Source organism: Chenopodium album, chromosome 1 (assembly GCF_948465745.1).
Source record: "Chenopodium album chromosome 1, dcCheAlbu1.1, whole genome shotgun sequence".
Classification (NCBI taxonomy): domain Eukaryota; kingdom Viridiplantae; phylum Streptophyta; class Magnoliopsida; order Caryophyllales; family Amaranthaceae; genus Chenopodium; species Chenopodium album.
In genome coordinates this window covers 9430690-9455294 of record NC_137834.1, presented here as the reverse complement: position 1 = coordinate 9455294, position 24605 = coordinate 9430690, and the positions used below count along the sequence as shown (strand labels likewise).

Sequence of the window (24605 nt, the reverse complement as noted above, 5' to 3'; positions counted from 1 at the left end):
CTTGAGCTTCACACTCAAAAGTCAAAACCAGTATCATCGATTCAGTTTTCATATCAAGTTAAAATTATCATGTCTAGTTTTGAATTATGATATGAAGTATATTCCTATGCAAGAAATATACCGTGCATTAATCTTATTCATCACTATATATGCCTTTTTTGGCGTTAATGTTTGAAGTAATGGTTAACATTTTGATTGCTACATTATCTTTTAGTCTTATTTAGTAAAAGTCAGCAATTAACTGAAGTACTATAATAAATTTTAATTCCTAAAACATAACGAGGAAGCCCAGTTTATCTCCTTGTTAAACAAAAGTCATTGATCACATGAAAAATTGTAATAAATCAACAATTTTGCCTAAACCATTAGGACATATTTGTGAAAAAATCAACTATTGCGAGGTCCAATATAGTATATTTGTAAATAAATTAACTATTGTGGAGTTGACAAAAATATTATTAATTGTACTAGTATATATATATATATTTTTTTATTGGTGTTCCACCCCGTTCACCAGATCGAACACGGGTCCTTCTTATCAAATAAAGTCTCAATCACCACTACACCAACCGCAACTGGTACTCGTATTAAATTATTAGCATAGATAAACCTGTATTTTATCCCAAAAAAAAAAAAAAAAAAAAAAAAAAAAAAAAAAAAAAAAAAAAAAAACCTTGAGTTGAATAAAAGTAATGGGTTAAAGCCAAAAATTCCTCCCCTACCCTTTGGTTTTACTTGCACTCATTTCCCTCCTAAATCTTCGAGCTTTGCATTGACACTTTTGACATGACAAGACAATAGTGGCAGCGTCAACCCTCACGCTATAGCACCACGATCATCCTAGTATTATTTGATCAAAATTTGGGGTTAAGATCATTTTCAAGGTGAATTAGTACTCTAGATCATTTTCTGTTAAGATCAAAATTTGGGGTTAATTTCTTCTACTGTCTAACAGTACTATCGCGCATCAATCGGTGCTTGCGGACTTAGGTAATCCATAGTTTTGCTTCTCCTGCTTTCATTTTTTTTTCTTCTTCTTTATTGTTGATTTGATTGTACCCTAACCTATTTATGGTTTATAAAATTATGGGATGTAAACATGTAGTTTTATTTGATTATTTTATCTAATGTAGAAGATCGTGAAATGGACGAATTTTTAAGCTAATAATCGTGATATATGGTTTTGATGCGTTACATTTCTCCTAATTGTGTATTTGGCTTGTTTTAGTGTGATTATACTTGTTTACTACTCCGTAGGTTTTTTTTTTTTTTTACTTGATGATTTTTATTTTAAATAAAAAATTACTTGTAAATGGGAGTAGTTGTTAGAATTTGAGGAGGTCTGATGGTTTAAATCTTGTTTAGTTCATCTTATTTCCATTTATATTAAAAAAAAAAATAGCTGATTTACTTAATAATTAAACAAGCTTAGAAGAAATAAGTTAGATGCGGTATTCCTCACAAAAAAAAAAAAAAAAAAAAAAAAAAGTTAGATGCGGTCAAATTAGGGTCACCCAAGTTTAATTTATAACTACAGAAGATTAGTTAAGCTCATATCTTTCGAAATTGAAAATCGAATAAGATATGTTTTTGAACCAGTACCCCTTTTGCCTAGGCCCTAAAATATGTGACCATTGAATTATCATTTTTTTAACCATTGAAAGAAGTATCATTTATTTTAGGAAATTTTATCAAAACCACCTGAATTCTTGAGCACCTGAATTCTTGAGTTATTTATTTATTTTTGTGAAAAAAACACCTTTTAAAAAAAATGTTGTAAATAACTACCCAATATAATTGCGACTAACAACAGAATAAATGACAATTGATGGAAATTGCAATTTAAATGAGGTGTAAGTGGACTTATATGAAGTCGAATTGTAAAAGTACATTGGTAATTGGAAATTTGGAATCAAGTGAAATTGCTCAACTAAAAAAAATTAATACTCCGTACAAAGTATTGCATTTGATATTTGTACAATATATTATCGTACTCCGTAGCGAAACTACATTGTAAAATTTTTGAACCATTTTCTCATTATCCACATGAGCATGTCCTTTCATGGTGATGATTAGAGAAAGTTAGAAGTTGTAATCAAAGTTCAACATATCTTTTTGTTTTGCTAGTATATCGTAACTAATTTAGAAACTTGCTACTATATAACTATAGTAGAGTGCTTATGGGGGAAAGAATGTAATTGTACTTTAATCTTTGCCATGAACCAATACATACTTATAGACACCAGTTCTGGCGGTATATAATATCATGGTTTGTTGGACAATGCTTATAATTCAAAGCTTTTGAATCCCAATCACTTATAATTTGGGGTTGTCTCTTGGCCAATCGAGTTTTCTTGACCGGTACATGAGCCAGAAATTGGATTTTCTGTGAGAAAATTTTCTGGACAACTGTCTACACTTCGCTTGTGATCATAAATGTAATACATTTTTTTTTATCCTTCCATACATCTACGTCAGCCCTCTTCTTTCATCCAAGCTTGTGCCTACACTTTATAAGTTCATAGGATATCTGCCTGAATTTGAGAACTTATAAGTATAGCATAGAATCCAGGCTAGAATTTGATTGTCCTGCCCTGTTATATACGTTAAGGCTTGCTAATAGGGGTAGATTAAACAGAATGATGCCCATGTTCTTTTCATGTCACATACTTTTTGCATTTTTGATTGATATTGTAGCACTTGGTGTGTGATTAGTATAGCACATGCTGAATGACATAGTTTTTAAGTAAGAATTGGGTTACATAATGTTGATTTTACTATGTTGTTGGTGTTTTGGATTGCTTCCACTAATAATTTCTTCTTTGTAAGGTTTTAAATTGAGTTTTTTCTTGCATTACTTCAGACTATTTATCTAAGGGTTAAAATATGGGTGAGACACGAAAAAATGTGCAGCTGGTTTAGTGAATCATTTCTATAGCTGATCATAGAAGTTGCCAAGTTGGTGGCCAGTTCCCGGAATCCTGGACCTTGCCTGACAAAAACTGCTTTTTCCGGCTAAATGAATTTCTTTTCTTTTTTCTTCATATGCTGTGTAACGAGTCCCTTTTCCGCTTTGGTTCAGCTACTCTTCTCTTTCATTTTTCCAGAAAACACTGTCGATAGCTACTCTAGCTTCTGCAATCTGCGTTACCACCCACCCCTCTGAAAAGTCAGTTATTTTTTCATATATCAAGCTGTCAGCATTTTTGTTGAGTGCAACTGGGGACTGAGAATGTAACTTAAATCTACTTCTTTCAAACCTTAAGCAGACATCAATAACTGCATAAATGGCAGGGTTACTGAATCCTTAGCCGCATTGCTATTATGCTAATGAGGTGTTGGCCATATGCCATTATGTTGAATACATAATAAGTCTTTGTTTTGTAGTCTTAAATAACTTTCTCAAAAGAGCATGACCTTGATGCATTATAGCTTATAGTGTAAAAAAGTGTGTTTGTGAAGATATTTCTTGTTCCATATGGAGCCTTTCCTCTCTGTGCTCTAGAAGCCATTAAACTTAACTAACCTAATGACCAATTTAAGTTGTTGGATAGGCTTAAATTGTTTCTTGTTGAAATCTATGGAAGACATTTTCTCTCTTGGAAACTGATATATTATCTAGGCCAGTTGCTCAGTGGCTTTATACTTCCACATTTTTTTTTGGTATCTTTCATCTGATGTTGTTGTCTTACTCAAGATAAAAAGAAAAGAACAGAGAGGGTCCTTAATCTACTATCAGCACATGCGTTTCCTTGGATCTATAAAATAAACATTTGATTCTAAGATGAACATGTTGCCTCCGCACTCTCAAGCATTTTCTTGTTGTTTTGTTACTTCTGCTCCTTCTTGAACTTGAATGGTTTTGCCATCCTTTACTTATGTTCTGACATGATCATATTTGCGATAAGTGGTCCAGCATATTTGATAGTGAATTATTCTATACTTCCATTAATTGCCATGGCAAAGTATATTGCAAGGTTTGCTCTAGAATTGGCACACCATTGGAGTTTACTTGGCTGGGGTGTACTTAAAAGATTGGATAGAAGAAATAAATCAAACTAAATGAGGATCCAATGAGATGTAGTTGGCCTTGGTACCCTGAAGTGTTTTTTGGTGGGAACAAGCTGCTCTGTATTAGGTTTACTTATGAATTGTGTTTTTGAGCAGCAACATGTTATAATAAAGTCCCACAGTATATAAAGGCACTTTTCTATTTATAATGCTCATCATCGATATAACATTGTCTCTACCAAGACATCTGGTAAAGTTGGAATGATACAGAGAAGATTAGCATGACCCATGCGTTAGGATGACACACACCAATCAAGAAATGGTCTAATTTTTATTAAAAACTTTGTTCCAGGTTATTGCTTCACAATTATATCATGAGTAATTTTCATTTACTAGAAATGCTCTTTATGATGCTTTCTTTTAATTATTTGTTTCTGTTATAATCATATGACGATCTGAGTCATATGTACGTAGTATATGGCTTCCAGGTAAGGTGCAGACACATAACTGTCTTTTGGATTTTTTAGACAGTTGTTATTTCTGTATAAATTTGTTTCATGTATTATTTCTGTACTGACAGTGATGAATATTGAGCAGAATGAGGCTGGGAATGGAAGAATAACATGGTTCATGCACAGAAATGATACCAGCAAAAGGAAAAATACTTCATGTATGTGTCCCTAGTCTCTCTGGAATTTTTATGTTTCCTTTACCAATCTTTAAGCCTGTTTTCTGAACTACTGTCACTATATTTTAAATTTTCCTTTTTAATATTGACGGATTGCTTGAATTGGCTCTACTTTCTGAGTGCCTCAGACTGTTGCATAGTATCACAAAAAAGCTTATCACTTCAGTGACTGTTGCAAGGTATCATCATAAAAGCTTATAGTTCTGATTTTCTATGTTTGAGTTGGTGGTCGCATGTATATTCACCTCTTGATTTTTGATAACCAATAAGCTGGGGAATTGACTAGTTATTAAGCTGTCTATAGAAAACTTGCACTTGGCTTGTGGGAAGCTCCTTTAAGGAACTCCCTCCAAAAATAAACGTATGCCACTAAATGCAGCGAGCACACGGTATTCTTTAGTAAAAGGCGAAAGAATAGTTCGCTCTGTGCTCACTACATGGCTGCGTGAATTTTACAGTAACAGGCTTTGTTATTTATACCGTAAAGTCCAAAATTTAGATCTTCTTTCTTGACTGATGTGGGACTTTTGTGATTTTTCCTTGTATCTTATTGTGATCTGTGAAATATAATTTCAGAGAGTAGGAATGTAACTATTGTGAGTTTTTCATAAACAAAGAAATTTCTTCTCTTGCTTTATTAAGTGGGGAGGACTCTACCGAGTGACAATGCCATTTGTTAAATGTTACTTCCTACTGTTATACACTGAAAATCTGACTTGTATACTTTACTGATTAAGAGGAAATTTTAAGGGAGAAAGCTTGGAAATTTGATTAACAGATTAATGATTTCTTACAAAAGGTAGTAGGTTTAGCCTAGAAAGCTCATATCAGTGACTTGAGGTCACAACGCTCCTAATAGCGACTTAAGGTCACAACTCTCTTAATAGTGACTTAAGGTCACAACTCTCCTAATAGTGACTTAAGGTCACAACTCTCCTAAGGAATCACTCCAAAATTCTGCCTACCTTCTACTTTCCCTCCTCTATCTATTTTTACTAAAGCTAAAGACTCTAACCTAATAATATTAGACTTCCCAAATTACCCCTCCTAAGATAAGTCTATTGCACTTTCATAGATAATTATCTGAACTCTCTAGATTGCTAGAGTTTGTGCTATGGTTACGTTGAGAGAACACCTTTCGAATCTGGAGTTTTAAAATGGCACAAATGTATTATTTCATAGATGTAATTTTATGTTATTACAAAAATATACTTGACCCAAATATAGTGAAGTCTTTATTTCAGAATCTGTAAAACTTGATAGACCCTAGAAAAATTAGACACAATTAGGCATGTGTAGGAGCAACTTGCTTCTTTGCCAACTCATCATATATACTCCCTCCGTCTATGAAAAATCTTTTTGTTAGACTTCGGCGCACATTAAGGAATTTAGTAGGGTGGGGTGAGAGTAAGAGAAAGAGAGTTAGTAGAGGGATCTAATGTACATGATTTGAGTGATAAAATTTTCTTTTTTCAAGTAATAGGAATCTTTTTTGCAGACATCTTGAAAAGGAATACAAGAAAGATTATTTGTGGACAGAATGAGTATAATATATGTTGGGCTATTTACATTTTACCTATTTGGACTTATGCTTTTTTTATTTGAAAATCAGGAGTGTGCAGGGCATCTGGGTAAGCAGGCTCTCAATAACACAAATCAATGCATTAAAATTTTGGACATAGAACTGGTCAGGGGTTGCGCGAACGCAGACCCCCACTATCACAAATTATGACGTGCACTCTTCCTCTTGGGAAGATGTTAGGCTAGCACCCCTCCAAGTGTGCAATGGAGGCCACCAACCTAGGCCATGAGCCTTCTTGATCGCCCATTGACCCCGTCCAGGTAAGTATGTTTCTTCACATTCTACGCTTTCATTTTATATCTATGATGCTCTTATATATCTGTTATTACATTGATGTGGGACAATAAACAAATTTCCTAAAACTTTTTTGGAAAACCTCGAAATGGAACAATATAGTTGGTATAACCGTGTAAAAGTCAACAAGATGCTTTTGGCGTTGAATTTAGCTTTTATGGCCATCCAGACATAGCTGTAACTAACTTCCTAGCTATACTTTATCATATGATCTACAAAATTTTACCTGTCTATACTGATAACAGTTACAAGTCAATAACATTAATGTAGTGGTCCATTATGGTGTTTAGACAAGTATGGAATAGAGGAACCAAGTTCAAAACCTCGTCTACCATTAGGTACCTGGTCTATGGATGGTTCATGGGTGGTACTTGTGTCTGATGCTCTGAAGATACAACTGCTGATTTTGTGAATAATCTTTATAGCATCCTTTTGTTAAGAGTTTATTTATTCTAGTTTACTTCCACTATACTAATTACTTTTATACAAGAGAGAAATACTATCTACTTGTAAGAGGATCTCTAGTGGATGGTTCTTGAAAAGCTGTTTAGATTTCACATTATTGGTGGTATTTGGTTCTGGGAATTTTGTATTCAGGGAGGCTTGTATATAGGATTTTTGTGTGGTGAGGAGATTGTTCTTTTACGTTAAAGTTTGTATGTGTGTTTGCCACTGTTGTTTTTCTTTGATTTCTTTCATAAATATAATTTGAGTGCTACAGAAAAGTGAGAGAACCACATAAACATGTTACAGTTCTTCTTTGCTTTGACAGGGCTTAATATTATGTGCCCTGTTAACCTGAGAAGACTATGCTTCAGGTGAGATCAGTAAAAGTTACTGAATCGAAAGTTAATGTGGTTATATCTGATGGCATTACATACTGCGGTTGTTCATTTGGAAAAGGTTAACAAGCTAGATTGTTTTGAAGTTATTATAGTTTGAAAGCTTTTGATGCTCTGCTTTTATTTTTGAGGAGAGCCCAGAATCATTTCATCTATATCCTTTTTTTTTATTCAACCAGCTCAGCTTCTGGTTCCTATTTTGTTTGAGGATGCTTTTATTCTTAGCTTCCAGTCTCATGATATTTGGTTTTATTTTTTCTTACAATTTGAACAAACGATGATATATGGTTTCAAAGAAACATGATTTTTGCCTTAGCAGGCTGTAGGCTTGTAGCCTTATGCTTAATATGCCATAAGGATTAATCAGCTGTAGTTGCAATAAGCTGGATGACGTAATGGATGTGCCCTTTAAGTTTAGCTACACATTATTAGTGAACTACATAAATTTGTGTGTCATTTGCTACTTTATTGCATCCATTAGAACATTTGCCAGTCACTCATTTAATTAAGTGAAGATAATGCTTTGTACTGGAAACTTTGTCAAAGATAAAGCTTGTCTGTGATGGTAGTTGCTCACTAACCTTTGCTAGTCCTTGATGAGCGATTTTTTAATATTTTGGACAGTGCTAAGTGGCAATAAATTTTGTCTCTAGTTTTTGTTCCATTTATCTGTTCTTATTGCTTTACTTCATGAAAAACAAGTAGGCTCCTAACTTTACAAAAGCTGTGTGTGTGTTGAAAGGCACTAGTTGTTTAATTTGTATCTGGTAAAATTGTGTCTGTGATCATCTTATAAATTTTTATGATGAATTACAGGCTTAATCTTTGATTGGAAATTTTTCTTTTTAATAGATCATTCCACGTGTTGAATATTGACTCTGTCTCACACAGGCTGGCGATGGTTGAGGCTGGAATGATCAGAAATTTGATAGAGGATTGAAAGGTTAAACAAAGCATACTGGTACAGCTTTCTTTATCTTTTGGCAGTAAAATCAATTTTAGTATCTAATATTAAGATTTTATCAGCAAATCAGCGGAGTAGTTGATTGTGGGTCATTCACCCACATTGATGTTAGATTAATTAAAGGAGGAGACTCCATAACTGTAGCTTGCTTACCTGGATCTTAGAGCATTGCCCATGAATTGCATTACTACACGGGGTTAATTCGTTAAATACACCCCTATGACTCAGGGCTTGGAAAACAGTTTTAAAGGTGTTAGGCTGTTGAAACTTACTCTAGCAATTTTGACAACACCAGTGTTTGTTGTATACAACTCTTTTGTCAACGGCATGTATGCTTAATCCTTTAGTTAGGGTCCATAACTACACTTGAAGTATAAAACAAGTATCTTAAAGAGCATTGAGAGCACTTCCAAAGCATACCTTGTCATTATTTAAAACAAAATTGATAATTAGATGGAATTATATGAGTTGTTAGTAATTTAGAATGGTAATAGAAAAACAAAGTTTGGAATGAAATTCTAGCAACATGTGTGTAAATTTGGTTCACATTAAACTAAATATGAGTAAGTATCTCTTTCAAAAAAATATGAGTAGGTCATCCACCTCAGAGTTTATAAATTTTTTTTTATCCAATTTGGTTTTAAACACTTCAAACAAGGTCAAATGGAGTCATCTTTGCTAGCTGTTCAGAATGACAGGAATTGTTTCATGTCAAAGTAGTGGAGCTTATTGCCAAATTTCCCCTCTATGGTGGATCAATCCTATTTCTTGTACTGTGTATTGTCTGAATGGCTCTGAAGTTATTTTCAAAAAAATAAAAACAAATAAGAAACGCATAGTCTTAAAGTCACTCGTACTTGGTGACAAATCGGAGAATTTTCGAAATATTGGTGAGGTTTGTATTGGAACATGTACTAATGGTACTCTTGATGTTCTTAGAAAGTAGTTTACTTAACAGATAGGGCATGGTAATTTGAGATTTGCAAATTGCTAGGTTATTGGAGGCTGATATGGCCATATAGGTGTGAAACTGGATATCCCACATTGAATAAATATGCAGATAACACTTTGTTTATATTGCACAAGCTTCTGTTATGAATTGTCTCTTCGGAGACATCTGATAAAATTGGAACGATACAGAGAAGATTAGCATGGCCCCTGCGCAAGGATGACACGCACAAATCGAGAAATGGTCCAAATTTTTTTGACCTTTTTGCCCCTGCTTTAAAATGTGTTTTGCTTCTATTTTTTTCTAATTTTTTTTTCCTTTTCTACCCCTCCAACATCAATCTATAATGTTTATTCTTTTTGTTTTTTCCCCCTTTCTAATATTTCCTCTCTAGTCTGTTTTTCTTCACTTGATCCTATATGTTGTTTACAGCTTAATTTGTTTTCTGCTCTGAACTCTGAAACATTATGTACTTAATTGTGATATGATTATGCCATCTCTTCAGTTATGAACTTATGATAGGGTTTACAAAAACAAAAACTATGCTACCTCTTAACATGCATACTCTATAATTTGATTCCTTTGTAGCTTTTGCTTACCATATGTTGGATTATGTTTCTGTAAGTTATATTTTGATTACATGGTGCTGTTATTCATAACCTTACTGCTTTATTGCCTCAGATACTAAATCAAAGAATTGACACAACTTGGGTGAGAACCAAAACAAAGGAGGTTGCCGCCTTTCTGGTGTTGTTCTTGTTCATATGCTTTGCATACCCTAAAGACAACTAACAGACAGTACTTTTACCACTGTTGGTTATTGGAGATCTTTCATGGTTGCTACTTGGTTACAAGTCAACTGCTTTATTCTCTAGTCCCACACTGATTATTTACAAAGCTACTGGTCCCTTTATTAAGCCTGGCTTCTATATAGGTATTGTCTCTTCGGAGACATCTGATAAAATTGGAACGATACAGAGAAGATTAGCATGGCCCCTGCGCAAGGATGACACGCACAAATCGAGAAATGGTCCAAATTTTTTTGACCTTTTGCCCCTGCTTTTAATGTGTATTGCTTCTAAATTTTTTCTTTATTTTTTTTACCTTCAGTGATATAAAGTTCTTTTGCTGTTGACTGCATTGCATTCTCTCTACTATGAAATTAGCACTCTATTGCGATTTCATTGTCTGCTGAAAAATAGTGTATAGAAACAAAACCTGTGTTCCTTCCTTCATTTTCAACTTTCGTGTCCACTAATTTGATTCTAGAGGTCTCTCCTAGCCATACTGTTGAGTAATCTTCATCTTGAGACTTGAGTGCTATTTCACCCAACAGGCACATCCTGAGACCCTTAATCTACTTTCAGATGGTCTCTATCTATTTTGGGCTATCTGAAATACATCTGGTTAAATTGGAATAGTTATGGCAAATAAAATGTGATTTGCGTGAGAAACTGAGGATGAATCAATGCTAAAGATGAAACTGATCCCTTGGAGATATTTTGTGCCCTCACTTTTTGACTTGTAACAAATACTTCTTCTTCTGTGAGTTATCTACTTTTGTATAATCATCTTAATTGCTAACTGTGAATTTCTCAGGTATCCATGCGGACATTTTCAAGTTTGATAATCCCACATCAGAAAGATGAAGGAAAGGTCAATGCCACTTGGGAAAAAAAGAAGGTAACTTGTACTAAGAAAACCACACCTTTCTCGCCCTTTTGGCATATCAAGTGTAGTGTCTGTTCTAATCAGTTTAAAATCTGTTATGTGGCTTAACTTGCATGTTGCCGTTGAAGTATTTGGAACATTAATCTAAGTCACTTAATCACATGACTTCCCAAGTTGCCTTCCTTTTTTTTAGAGAGGGGTGTTGGAACATAAAACCGAAGGAAAATTTTGTGTAATAAACCTTTCTTTATTTGCTCATGATGGAAGTTTGGAAATGCACATTAGCGGCTAACCTACTCTTATATACTACTCCCTCTATTCACAAATGATTTTTCGTGCATTTCTTTTTAGGATGTCCCCAAATCAATCAATATATCAATCAATCAATATCAATATATATACGGATATACCCATGGCAAGACATGCTATTTTGCCATTTGGCATATATTGTGACGCCACATCATACAAATTCATTAATGATTGAAAACTCAATATATGCATAACCTCTATATATTTATGTTTTGTTTAATTGAAAAACTTTCATATGCATAACACTCTATTTAAATTCCCCTAGATTGGAATGTAATTCCTTAATAATTGCAAAATAATAAAATTTATAAGAAACTAAACATTACTCCATATTTGTATGCATTAATTCATAAGATTGTAATTATAGAGTAAAAGTTTTGATTTATATATATTACAAATGTAATTATTGAGTAATTTTTTAGGGTGCATTATGGAGTACTCTGTAGTATATACTTCCTCCGTTCAGTTAATGTTGCAACAATGGACTTTTTGCACTATTCATCACTCTTGTTTGACCATATAATATGATTTATATGTTAAGCAAAATAAAGTCATGTGAGATATTGTTGGATTCGTCTCATAAAATACTTTCACAATATCAACTTTTTATAATTTTTACTCTTATACAATTATAGATATATAGCATATAAAATGTGCATAGGGATGTGTAATTTCCTCCTTGTTGCAATATTAATAGAACGGAGGATGTATATTGACATTTATACAGATTTGATTTCTCAATTATATTTTTTTCCCACATTGGATTGATTTATCATTTACCCTATATGGAGGGTCAAACCAGCTCATACAAACAACTAACTACTTAAGCTATCATATTATTAAAAAAAAAAAAAAAAAAAAAAAAAAAAACTCTTAAGCTCTCAATGACAAACAGACCAAAATATATATAGTTCAATTAAAGTTATAAATTAGGGCCAATAACTAGTAATCTTCCTGAAAATGGAAAATTTTACACTCAATTCCTGTGATGTGGACCCTTCTATTACATTTATTTTTCTCACATTCTCACTCCTCCCTAATAAATTTCTTAATATGTATGTCCAACTCAAAAAGATTATTTATGAACGCATGGAGTATTTATGTCTGACAAACCTAATAAATTTAATAATATGTATGTCCAAATTTAACAAGAAGATTATTTGTGAACGCATGGAGTATTTAATTGTGATAAACCTTTCTATATTCGTCACAAAACGCACAAGTTTCCAGGACTTGGGTCTTTATTGCTAATACACTCTTTATCATGTACTCTTGAGTTCCCCGTCAAAAAAAAAAAAAAAAAAAAAAAGAAATGTACTATTGAGTTATTGAAGTTTTCTGTGAATAGAACTCCTAATAAGGAATGATATTCACTTCCCAATCAACAGAAATTCTGTACCACATCGAAAAGAAATAACAAGGGTACGGAACCATTAAGAAATAAAAGGCAGGAGATGAAACAGAACAAATCATACCTTTCTCGGCCTTTTGGCTAAGATCAAGTGTAGTATCTGTTCTTATCAGTTTAATATCTGATACGTGGGCCAATGGCCCACAACGATATTAAATTTATTTTTTAAGGGGGAAGATCCACCACAGTAGCTTGCTGCTGGGATCTTCAAGCGTCGCCCATGCGTTGCACTACTGCACGGGCCTGGCGCACCCCACCAATGATTAGTTAAGTCTCAGTTATTTTTCAAGCTTGGTTCCTGCTCAAAGATGATGCCAACTTGAGATAGTCTTCCTCGTCTCTTTCTCTAAATATGTTCTCTTTCTGTAGTCTGTTCTGCCACTAATAATTTAATTTCTCTAAACCCAGCTATGGAATTCTTATATGTTTCTCAGGATTTCTGAAACTCTATGGTCAATCCTTAAAGTTGGTATAAATATATTGAAGAGAGCCGTAGTGGATATAGAAGAGAAGGAAATGGTGTCTGGTGACTTATTGCTAGCAAATGAATTGCAATCCAAGGTAGAGATGCTAGAGACATATAGGTTATTTAATGAAATAAGCTGCCTAAATACTCTTTGTGATGGAGGCCCTAATAAATGGTGCCAGTCAAGGGAAAAAAGTTTAATACGTGAAAACTAAGTGTTGGTAGGTAATCTATGGATGTGTTATTGTCAATGCAAAATTGAGAGACGGAAATAACATTATGAGCCAAGGAAATAAAGAACATATTTTAAGAAAATGAAAGAGAACCAACGTAAGGAATTTTTAAACCTGTACCTTCTCCAACAATTAATTCCTCGGTGCCATTGTGGGGAGAATGCACAGCCAAATTATTGACGTCGATTGTGGATTTATGGTTATGAAACTTTCTAGACTTCCATCTTGAAGTCTTGAATCCAACAAACCTTTCTGAATTAGTCCATCAAATCCATTATGACTTTTAGCTCTATAGTTAATACATGGTTTCTCGATGTATCCCAGAGTCCAGACGGTAGAATACTTTATAGTTTATTCTAATTTTCTGAAGTCTGATGAGAACAAGACTGATTTCCCAGAGTCCAGACGTTAGAATACTTTATATTTTATAGTTTATACTTATAGTTTATACGTTAGAATACTTGTATGAATGCTGTACCACATTGAGAAGAACGGCAAGAGTACAACAACTTCAGGAAATAAAGAGCAGGAGACAAGACAGAACAATTCATACCTTTCTCGGCCTTTTGGCTAAGATCAAGTGTAGTATCTGTTCTTATCAGTTTAATATCTGATACGTGGGTCAATGACTCACAACGATATTAAATTTATCTTTTAAGGGGGAGGATCCACCACAGTAGCTTGCTGCTGGGATTCTCAAGTGTCGTCCATGTGTTGCACTACTGCAAGGGCCTGGCACTCCCCACCAATACATACTTCAGCCTTTTGTAGTCTTCCTAAATTCTATCTATTTTGCATTAGGAAATTTCGTATTAAAGAGAGGAAGCTGCTATTGTGAAGTCACTGTCTCAGCGGTCATAATCTTGAGAATTGATATCGTTGAGTATCATTCAAGAGTCTAACTAGGAGTGGAAGAAGTATATCCTGTTGACTTTGAAAAAAAGGAATCTCCTGCTGATTATTGTGTGATCAGATTTCGTGGTTTTCCTTATTGCAGTGAGGATTTAAAATCTACTGGTTTGAGAAATGTTATTTTTCATAAAAAGTTAATAGGTTTCGTCAGGTATCCTCTTATATTCTCCGCAAATACTTGTTTGAATTTTAAAGTTTGTGATTTGTTTGTACCTTAGTCCCAGTAGTCAGGGACAACTGGCTTGTTACAAGCTCCTTGAAGGAACCCATTCAACAACTAATGTATGTCATTTAATGCGACAAGCAGATAGTATTCTTTAGTAAAGTGTGAAAGAATAGTTTGATCAACTACTCTCTGACATCTTCAATCAAGAGGATCCAACAGAGAAACTCCTATAAAACCTGCCTAAATTTCTGGTTATAAGTAACAATTTGATACATACTATCCAGTTCAAATATTGTGTGCAAATACAACATTCGTTTTCTGATTGGATAGAATGCATGCGTATTCTGTGTGAAATAACACAAATATATGGTGTTTCTTCACCCATTCCATTTCAGTAGAATTCAAAGTGACCAGAGAATGTGCTCGAACAGCTAGAGCTGAGGTTTGGTGCTGGCAAGAACAAGAAAAATGGACTTGCAGTCTCTTCAGTGTATTTGGTTTTCTCCTCAGTCCTGGTTGATGGAACTTACACTTCTTCAATCACTACTGAGGTTGTTAGTATAACTTTACTTTCACATGGTCCATTTATTCTGCAGATTTGTTCTGTCAACGCCATGTTAGCAACGTTTGTTTAACTATAGAGGATACATGCTGCAGGTTTTTATTCTGATATAATTAGGTAAGTTCTGTAAGAGCCCAGACTCCTACTCACAAACTATGACTTATTCTCTGTGGTTTCTATACTAGCTGTGTAACAGTAGTATAGAAACTACTTGCTGTGCGAGAGTTTTCATGTGCATTTTAAGCTTAATGAATGCAGTCGTACTGACAGTTATCCTGGTTCGTGTACAGATATGATGCCACCTTGAGTTACAGTCCAACATTTGTCCCTTCTCTCCTTAATTTTGGGACTTTCGGGGCTCCTTTTAGCAGGTTATGTTTTCCTTCTGCGGTCTGTTTTATATTTAATTGCACCACTAACAGTTTTATTTCTCTAACCCTGATATGGAGAGTTTAAATTGTTGTCTTAAATTCTACCAGGGCCTATATCCTCCTCGAGTCCTTGTGCACGATGATGCCTCAAACTAATGCAAGGTATTATTGCAACTTTTACTCGATTCATATCTCATTTAACTGATTCTCTGTGATTGAGTTGGTGGACTTGGTGCTTTTTATTTTGTGGGTTAAGTTAAAGTGTATTATATCATACAACAGTTTGGCAAATTGATACTCTCCGTGCTTTTTAAGGGTTACACTTTGACCAGCACATAGAGGTAAGTGAGGTAGTTGGAGTATTAAAAAATTGTAAAAGAAAGATAGTGGGGTTAATAATTTATGAAAAAGGTATTGAATGTGTGAGAAGAAATAATAGAAGGCTTAGGTGGGGACCATGAGAGGTGATATATAATACTACCTCTGTTACATATTATTTGCAACGATTTGACATAAAGTAGAGAAAAAAAATGTCTAATCGTTGCAAATAATATGTAACGGAGGTAGTATTAAAAATGTAGCTTTTTGCCAAAAAAAGGAAATGTAACACTTAAACAGGATCACATTTGATAAGTATAGGGAGTATTTGATAATCTCATCATAGATTTAGTATTATAGTTGTTTAAAAACACTTGCACTTGTTTTTTTGGAAGCTCCTTTTAGGAACTCCCTCCAAAAATAAACGTATGCCACTAAATGCAGCGAGCACACGGTATTCTTTAGTAAAAGGCGAAAGGATAGTTCGCTCTGTGCTTACTGCATGGCTGCGTGATGCTTGCTGTAACAGGCTTCGTTATTTATACCGCAAAGTCCTAGCTTAGATTTTCTTTCTTGACTGATGTGGGACGGTTGTGTTGTCTTTTACATAATAATATTGCAATAATCTTGCTCCAAAGTATAGAAACATTGATCCACACAAATTAAGAAATGCATGTGCTTGTTATCTTATGGGGAATATTCTACATAGACACAATAATTTCTGTATTATTTGGTTTGACATTTGAATTTTTCCAGCTTTTTATGAAATTAAATTACCGTTTGGCCGTGGGGACTATAAGGTGGTGGATATAGAGATTTCTGAGGCCCTCTGGATAGTGTCTGTAAAATATACTTAAATGACATAGTTCATTCAGTCCGTGTTGAAAATAATGACATCAGAACCTGGAGTTTTAAGATGACACAATTTTACAATTGTTCATCCATTACATCATGTGTGAGAAACATAAAATTAACAGTGTTTCTAAAAAGGAATGGATTCACATGAAGTGAACACATAGTCACTGTTTACAGCATTAGTATAACATGGTAATAAGCACATGGAAACCCAATTAATATTTCTTTACCAAAAAAAAAAAAAACAATTAACGAAATTTCTATAAATGTTCCACGTGAAAATCAACAACTCAGTAGCTTCTATGGCAACTTAGCACCTAATTTATGGATGTGTAGTCGGTTACATCACATTACAATTGTGGTTACTGCTTACTACTTGGAAAAATCAGCAATGGGAAAAGGTATGACACTTAAGAGAGCCTAACATTTATGTTGTAGAGATTAGGGGATAAAATTGGTTAGGGGATAAATTTGGGCAACTGTGCCATGTTTATGTTTGGTTTGGAGTCAATTTCAGATTCAAACAAATAGATTAATGTCCAAAAGCTTCTACCATCACAACTAATGACCAACATTAAAAAATATCGAGGATAAATGAACTTTTTTAGTAGTAGTATTGAGCTTTGGAATTAGAGACCAGATAGGGGCATAGGGCTCTTCATAGTTTCTCCTCACCTGTAATGCTCGTGAATGATAAGACGGACAATTACTTATTTGTGCATTGTGAGTTTGGTACTTTGGTGAATTTCCTTTGCATGAGCTCTTTGAGGTTATGAATGGAGTGCTTAAACCCAACCTTTGTCGATGAATTTCTATTAATTCAAGGCCTTGTGCTCATATATGATGGTTGACCTGTATCCTTTATGTGCTTTATAGTTGGATATCTTTTTGCTTTGCTTGTGTATTTTTGGGACTGTAAGATTTTAGCTCTCCAACCTAGCTGGTTAATTAATTTGTCTGGTTAAGTTTTGAGTCTTTTGACTGAAATTCCCATACAATCCTTCAAAAAATAAAGTAATTAAAGGCTGAGATGAGCTTGTTAATCTAGTACATCACTTATGCTAACTACACTCTGAAACTTGTCCTACTTATGTGTGACTGCTCTGTGTTAAAGATTCTACCAGTAACTAAATTATGCTTATCATTATTAAAAGGAAATAGGATTTTTCGTTAACTTTCACACACCTGGTCTGACGTGAATTCTGTGTCAAATAGATTCCCTTAATAAATTGCTTATTAAATTGGTTTTTTTAATTTCTTTTTAGACAATCAATTGATATTGTAAAGTACTGCGGTGAAGGTTGAACTAGATATTGGATAGGGGCCGCGCGAACGCAGGCCCCCTCTATCACAAATTATGACGTACACTCTTCCTCTTGGGAAGATGTTAAGCAGGCACCCCTCCTAATGTGCAATGGAGGCTACCTGCCTAGGCCATGAGTCTCCATGATCACCCATTGACCCCGTCCAGGTAAGTAATTTGAATGTTCATTATCAGTTTCCTTTAATAGTCATCTTTCTCATACGCTCCTTGTTATTTAATTGATGTGGGACAATATCACCTTACAAAACTGACTTTCATAAATATATGGTGAATAAATGAGTCTTATGTGTGCATATTTATATCATTGTATCAACTCTCCGATCAGTGAAGTTGGAATGATTAAATAAGCAGTACATCATAACTAATCAATCTGTGAAGTGTTGCTGGACCCAATGTAGAAATTACTGAGTATATAAATATCACTACTTTTAAGCTCAGAGATTTTGTGCCGTATGAAATCTTGGAAAAAATAGATTCAGATGACTGAATTCCATTGACTTGTATCTAAAATAATTCTTATGCTTATTTGCCTCACATTGCATCTTCAGTATAAACAGCAGACAGATGATTCCTTTGTATCTTTGTCTTCCACAGTTCCACTCTTCCTCGTGGAGTCGTGGGTATTTCTAGTTTTAGTAGGGCAGGGTGGGGGGAGGGGTACTGGATTTGACCTCTGATGTATTACTGCATGGGAGTCGAAATATTGTAGTTATATACACCAGGTAAATTAATGCATTTGCATTCTAACTTTCTAAGCTGCTAACACCTGCATGATATATTATGTTGACCAATAGTGCTTCAAACCTCTTGGTGAATGGGTAGTGCACCATCTATGTCCAACTCATTGTAGTTATTGTGACAATAAGGATGCTTGTAAACTAGATTTTCCTCTTGAACTTCAGTATGACTTGAAGGTGGTGTCAGGTTTTGTTAATAGAAAGAAAATTTTAAAAAATTGATATATATGCTGTCCTACCAAATAGATATGCAATTCACACTTTCACAGCTAGGCAATTCGCAACAACTACTTCATGTGGACGGAAAGGGCTGTAGAGGTTGATCACTAAGTGATACTATGGGAGGCTGTAGAGGTTGGTCATTAAGTGATACTCTATTTGTTTGGGGGGGGGGGGGGGGGGGGGGGGGGGCTGTTTCCCTACTAAGTTCACTTGAGTTAGCCATGTCCTTGTGAATTTGTGAAGGTCTATAGACAGTTTCTATAGGATTTGCTACTGGAATAAGATTAAAGCCCATATCAATCTAAAACATTGGGGTTGTCTATCTCTCTCAGCCGCCTTAAACTCTTAAAGTCAATGTTGATGCTGTAAAAGGCAGGAAGGATAGATTTTGGTATCTATTTGAGGGGTTGTTTGGTTGGATCATTTGGAGTGGGCTAATTCCATTTCATCTAGTTTGTTTTTTAGATGTGGAATCTCATACCCAAGGGTTCTAACTCTCCCCCATACGTATTATATTTCATATCAATCCATTCCAATTTGATGAGCCAAACACCCCTAAATAGAAATAGACCACACCATATATACTTGGACTAAGTTTGCTGGAAGCTCCAGTTAAGGAACTCCCTCCAAAAATAAACGTATGCCATTGTATGCAGCGAGCACACGGTATTCTTTAGTAAAAGGCGAAAGAATAGTTCGCTCTGTGCTCACTGCATGGCTGCGTGGAGTATACTGGAGTACAGTGAAGCATATGTATAGAGTAGTACTTGGCGGTTTTAAATTATACGATGTGGGACTGTTTTGCTTTTCTCTATAAGTAATTATACTTTATTATTAAACCATATGTCTGCAAATACGCAATATGTATCAGTCTATAAAACTTTGTAGGCTTCACAGACGTATTCATCCTAACTAACCTTTTGGCCCGTTTAATGTACGGGTTGTTACTTGGGATAATTATTTTCATATATAGGTATGTTTTTCAAAAGTTGAAACTTTTGATATAGTATACGAAGTAATTGTTTCATTGCTAAATCTTAAAAGAAAAAAAGAGTCGGAGTAGAACTGTGAAAGAAGATGAAGAAATTTGGTTAGGTATGTACATGAAGATTGCGGAATATGAAATGACATATTAGTTTAAGTTATATTAAATCTATGAGATGAAAAGACAAATTTATTATAATTTATATGTTTATGTAATGTGTACTAATTATAGTGGAAATGAAACACTTTATTTTCTTCCTTGAATTTGCAAGTTATAGAATGCATAAAGACTTGAACAAAAATATTAAGGGAGGTGACATGTGGCATATGGGGTAATGAGTGACTTGTGATGACATGTGTTATATGGAAATTATGTGGTTTGTGTTTTTAAATACTAAGTATAGATAGATATAGATACAGATTTACTCCTTTTTTTTATTAATTGCAACAATTTCCTTTTAGATCAAATATGAAAACAGCAACCAATGGAGTTGATTATTCATAGTGGCCACACCTGGCATGTAGATTCACTCACTTTTGGGGGCTGGTTGTATGGGATGTCATGGACTCACATCAGCACGTAAAATATAGTGGCAACATCTACGGGATCACTATATAATGTGTTTGGGGTCCAATTAAGCCTAATTGGGCCCAGTCATAAAATGATTTAATCCAAGGTCAAGGCCCAAGCCTCTAAATTGCCAAGTCAATATCAAACCAATGGCCCAAGTCATCATGGTCAGCCCATCCCGTCCATTTTCCTTGTCATGCTAAGGTATAAAAGCCTTCAATTACATCATTTATCATTCATTCACAGACAAGCCTCAAGCAATTAATACCCTTGCATAGCTTTCTCTCTCTAAACACTGTTTAACTTCGGCATCGGAGGGGCCTTCCTCGGAACCACCCCCGAGGCCAGTTTACGTGTGTTTGTTGTGTAGGAAACCTTCGGCCAGCATCATTTGGACCGAATCAGTCTTTATCCACCTCTTCGGACCTTCGGCAAGGTCCCATTGTTTTCACCCGAAACATAATGAATTAATGATTATAAGATCACTAGGTAAGTACCAACCTGTCCCAAGGATCTCTTCTATGTGACATGTGGGCAGCTGCTCTTAGCTTCATGACTACTCACATGGGAGACCATAACCACACACCACTTACCCTTTGACTCATACCCAAGCCCAACATTCCAAAGGTACACAACATTTATAACAAAAAGCTTTACTCTACACTTTACCCTCCTATCAGACCATTTATAACTTAACTATGTGAGCGAGTTTCTCGGGTAGTTAATGCATCTTAAATTCTTAACTTTATAGGCACTCAAGACTGGGTAGATTATTCTTGACCCTTACCATGTTCCCTAAAGGCCTAAACCCTTATTCTAATATTGGCCCTTACCATATTCCCTAAAGCCTTATCCAGAACAACCCTATATACCATATAGATAAATGAGTACATTTATGGTTGGATGAGGTGTGGTGGAAAAGGTGAATTAAACAAATGTTTCGACGTACTTCCAAATATGAGGTTGTTGCTCTACACTATTAACAATCAGTCTGATATTGGATGTTACAACTGAGTTTTCCTAATTGGAATGATTTTTGCTTAATATAATATGTTTAGTTGAAACTAGGCCCTAATATTCACCACTTCATTTAAACCCCTATCACTCCCCAATATCACATTGGACAAAGATACATTGACCATAAGTACTAGCTACCCTCACGCTCTGATCTACCACTGAAGTAGTTTTGTGATGATGTTATTAGGTTCATCCTGGACAAAACAGCAGATGATTAATACTTTAACTTTGATGCATGGTTTAATGAAGAGTCTAATTGTAATATGTGGCCTTTTTGTCACAAATGATGATAAAATTAATTTGCAACTTACAAGAAATTTAAGTCTAGGACTATTGAAGTTTGCTATATTTGTACCTTCCATCTCACTAAGATTGCTTTAATTACGTTTCCACTATTTTAAGAGTTGGCTCAATTGAGTAGGCAATCGGCATACATGTTCTTTTTTGTCTTTTTGTGGATACACATGATTTGACAAGTGGGAAAAACGTACTAGCTAATCGGTGATGGTGCAGTAGTGATTGAGATTGCACTAAGTAGAGATTACTGCGTGTTTGATCCCTCGCAACAACAATTGGGGGGGATTATCTAACCACCCAAGGATTATCCCAAAGGATGAATCAAGTGGTAACCCAAAAAAAAAAAAAAAGTGGGAAAAACATTCCATATATGAAATGGGATAACTTAATGGGACATCTATTACTTGAAAATGGGGCAATTTAAGTGGGACGGAGGAAGTTTTGATGATGATAAACTCATTTGCAATCTCTTAGGTTTAAGGCATGGTTTGCCTTGAAAATTCTGAGTCACCCACATATGAAAGTAAACTTCCTCTTTAGATGGCAAACAAACATGAGATGTTTGTGATGATGAATTTGATTCCAAATTGAACATTATCCCATTCTCATGTACTCCGTATGCTCCTCGCTTTTTTTTTTTTTTTTTTTTTCCTTAGGCCTTGTTTGGTTTGATGTAAAATAATTTTTTCATTATTTCCCATTTTCCTTTGTTTGGTTTGTGAAGGGGCCGGAAAACAATTTTTCCAATGGTGGAAAATTGCATCCACAATGGCGGAATGCATTTTCCTTCACAAAACAAGGGAAGCCACATTTTCCCCACATTTCCACTACTATATTAATTTCTCTTTACCTTTTTTTTTTTGTAAGAACCAAACAAAAGAAAACTATCTTGTAAGTGTGGTTTTCCTATATGTTTTCCATGAAAACTAATTTTTCATTGAAAATGTTTTACATCAAATCAAAGGGGACCTTAATCCTGTTTTTTTTTTTTTTTTTTTTTTTTTTTTTTTTTTTTTTTTTTTTTAATGCAGATTGTAGTCTGCTGAGATGGGAAGATTTTCAAAGTTGGTGATCCCACATTGGATAGGTGAAGCATTAAGCCGATACAACCAGATAATAAGTAGACTTTTGTGAAGCTAAACAAATCATACCTTTCTCGGCCTTTTGGCTAAGATCAAGTGTAGTATCTGTTCTTATCAGTTTAATATCTGATACGTGGGTCAATGACTCACAACGATATTAAATTTATTTTTTAAGGGGGAGGATCCACCACAGTAGCTTGCTGCTGGGATTCTCAAGTGTCGCCCATGCGTTGCACTACTGCACGGGCCTGGCACTCCCCACCAATACTTAGTTCAATTTAATTTGTAACTGTCATAAGTATTTCAGCTTTTGTTGAAGCAGTTATGAGTTTGTGACTATGTAAGCATTTACTCCGTACTTTGTATAGTTTTTTCTAACATATGTTTTTGAGAGTTATGTTTATGTTGCGGTTTCATCAGAGTAAAAAAGTTGTATTTGGAGTGGGGCAGAGGCCACACAAACGCGTTTCCATTGATGCCACAAATTATGAAGTATAGGTGTACCTCCTGAAGTGCAATGGCGGCTACTACTTAGGCTATGTTCCTAATTGATCATCCATTGACCCTCAAGAGGCTATTACCATCTTCTTGGCAATCATTGATGTGGGATAGTATTTGCTGAGTGTTCCTTCTATTTCCTGCTAGTTAATCTGAATTCTGAACTGCTCTGTTTTTTGCAAGGGGGTGTTATCTAATATTTGAACATTGGCTAATTTTCTAGAATGGGCAATGAATCACAACTGATAAAGCTATTTAGGACACTTCCATTCTTGAAGCGAGGATCAAATTGTTAAAGTCAACAAGAAGCTATTAGGAATGGTGGTGTGGAGAGAAGTTCAATCAAGTGATTCAAGTGGGGGTATAAGTGTTTGCTTAAGACTAGCATGGAGCTTGGGTTTATCACGGAGGAGGAAGCACGGCACGCTCACCCTTTGTTTCAGGGAACAGACTTTGAAGATTGGGATAGTAAGGCTGCCCTTCCCATGGCCATAAGAGCACCGCACTTGTGTAGCCTCTTTTAAAGGGCATTCACAAACACACTTTTCTTATGATAAATGCTTGTATCACTCATTCATCATCAATACTACATCTTAGTGATTACTTGATTGAGTTGGTTCAATCTCAAACTATTATTATACATTAGTACTGTATGAAACAATACTCATTTGTAGAATATTTTTTATTTGGCTAAGATGGTACACAGCAGATATGTTATATGTCCTAATGAGGAGGATGATGAAGATTTACAACACCTGTACAGATTAACATAATTATTATTATTATCGTGTAATATGTTATTGAATTTGAATTGGTTTTAATTAATTTTCATAAATTTTTTTTTCATACTTATTGATACATAACGGTATATATATATTGTTAAAATTATACATCAAACACGTCTAATATTAAAATTACTCAAGTTACTTGTAAATTGTAGAGAGTTGCAATAGCTCTCATGATTGTTTTAAAGGAACTTAATATACTACTCATACGAACAAGGTGTATTTATAAGATACCTTTCAGTTAAGCGTATTTTGCTGAGAGTAGTCTTAAAATGGGTGACCTCCTGGGAAAACTTCCTAGGGTGCGCATGGGTGAGAACAAAATGCGCCGGAAGGATTTATGTTGGTATGTAAGGACTGTTGTTGGCCTTTGATGCACATTTCGTGACAATAGGCCCCATTCCAAACATAATCTACTTTGATCAATGTCAGTAAGGAGAAGATTAATCATATGCGGAGATATTATTAATAATAATTCTACATT

The 24605-nt window shown here is 34.7% G+C and overlaps 1 long non-coding RNA gene and 12 other non-coding genes across 13 annotated transcripts; 8 read left to right on the top strand and 5 right to left on the bottom strand.

Annotated features, from left to right (window-relative positions):
- The first annotated feature begins 4242 nt into the window (after positions 1-4242).
- Positions 4243-4345, top strand: LOC145564103 (U6 spliceosomal RNA). The gene has a single exon (XR_014094748.1). It is a non-coding gene; the product is annotated as a U6 spliceosomal RNA (small nuclear RNA).
- A 681-nt stretch (positions 4346-5026) lies between these two features.
- LOC145566320 (U5 spliceosomal RNA) lies at positions 5027-5142 on the bottom strand. Its single transcript, XR_014095403.1, has one exon. It is a non-coding gene; the product is annotated as a U5 spliceosomal RNA (small nuclear RNA).
- A 1246-nt stretch (positions 5143-6388) lies between these two features.
- Positions 6389-6549, bottom strand: LOC145566732 (U1 spliceosomal RNA). Its single transcript, XR_014095482.1, has one exon. It is a non-coding gene; the product is annotated as a U1 spliceosomal RNA (small nuclear RNA).
- A 382-nt stretch (positions 6550-6931) lies between these two features.
- Positions 6932-23100, top strand: LOC145641904 (uncharacterized). The gene is made up of 10 exons (XR_014115588.1): positions 6932-7200; positions 7348-7393; positions 8309-8378; positions 10012-10166; positions 10265-10399; positions 10930-15177; positions 15351-15431; positions 15540-15593; positions 17870-18075; positions 22788-23100. It is a non-coding gene; the product is annotated as an uncharacterized LOC145641904 (long non-coding RNA).
- LOC145566756 (U6 spliceosomal RNA) lies at positions 9483-9585 on the top strand. The gene has a single exon (XR_014095485.1). It is a non-coding gene; the product is annotated as a U6 spliceosomal RNA (small nuclear RNA).
- Positions 10270-10372, top strand: LOC145566704 (U6 spliceosomal RNA). The gene has a single exon (XR_014095477.1). It is a non-coding gene; the product is annotated as a U6 spliceosomal RNA (small nuclear RNA).
- Positions 11035-11231, top strand: LOC145565544 (U2 spliceosomal RNA). Its single transcript, XR_014095051.1, has one exon. It is a non-coding gene; the product is annotated as a U2 spliceosomal RNA (small nuclear RNA).
- On the top strand, positions 12782-12978 carry LOC145564776 (U2 spliceosomal RNA). Its single transcript, XR_014094902.1, has one exon. It is a non-coding gene; the product is annotated as a U2 spliceosomal RNA (small nuclear RNA).
- On the top strand, positions 13970-14166 carry LOC145565304 (U2 spliceosomal RNA). Its single transcript, XR_014095007.1, has one exon. It is a non-coding gene; the product is annotated as a U2 spliceosomal RNA (small nuclear RNA).
- Positions 16142-16257, bottom strand: LOC145566538 (U5 spliceosomal RNA). The gene has a single exon (XR_014095443.1). It is a non-coding gene; the product is annotated as a U5 spliceosomal RNA (small nuclear RNA).
- LOC145564422 (U1 spliceosomal RNA) lies at positions 17923-18083 on the bottom strand. The gene has a single exon (XR_014094826.1). It is a non-coding gene; the product is annotated as a U1 spliceosomal RNA (small nuclear RNA).
- LOC145566086 (U5 spliceosomal RNA) lies at positions 19491-19607 on the bottom strand. Its single transcript, XR_014095355.1, has one exon. It is a non-coding gene; the product is annotated as a U5 spliceosomal RNA (small nuclear RNA).
- Positions 22904-23100, top strand: LOC145565079 (U2 spliceosomal RNA). The gene has a single exon (XR_014094962.1). It is a non-coding gene; the product is annotated as a U2 spliceosomal RNA (small nuclear RNA).
- Positions 23101-24605: the final 1505 nt, after the last annotated feature.